This window comes from Penaeus monodon, chromosome 23, assembly GCF_015228065.2.
Source record: "Penaeus monodon isolate SGIC_2016 chromosome 23, NSTDA_Pmon_1, whole genome shotgun sequence".
Classification (NCBI taxonomy): Eukaryota; Metazoa; Arthropoda; class Malacostraca; order Decapoda; family Penaeidae; genus Penaeus; species Penaeus monodon.
The window spans coordinates 11,456,374-11,456,622 of NC_051408.1; the positions used below are offsets into that span (position 1 = coordinate 11,456,374).

General features: G+C 30.1%; 1 protein-coding gene across 1 annotated transcript in view; it reads left to right on the top strand.

Moving 5' to 3' along the window:
- LOC119587797 overlaps nt 1–249 on the top strand; it is a gene marked incomplete in the record, with an annotated part of 13,528 nt that overhangs the window by 10,553 nt on the left and 2,726 nt on the right.

Consider the following 249-nt stretch of genomic DNA (forward strand, 5'->3'; position numbering starts at 1 on the left):
AAGCTAAGGCAGTAGAGAAGTATTGTTAGAAATTGGAATGTTAATAATGGTGTGTGTTACACCTTTTTTCGTTCAGGGTATTATATCTCAACTGCACAATATTGAAATAATAATCTAAGCAGATTTCTGTATGGTTTATGAAAAAAAATCAATAATAGTAATAAGATTTTTTTTTTCAATTTCACTCGTGAAGAAGATTACAACCCTATCGTGTCACCTTCATTTTAGCTTCTCGTCCGTATGTATTTA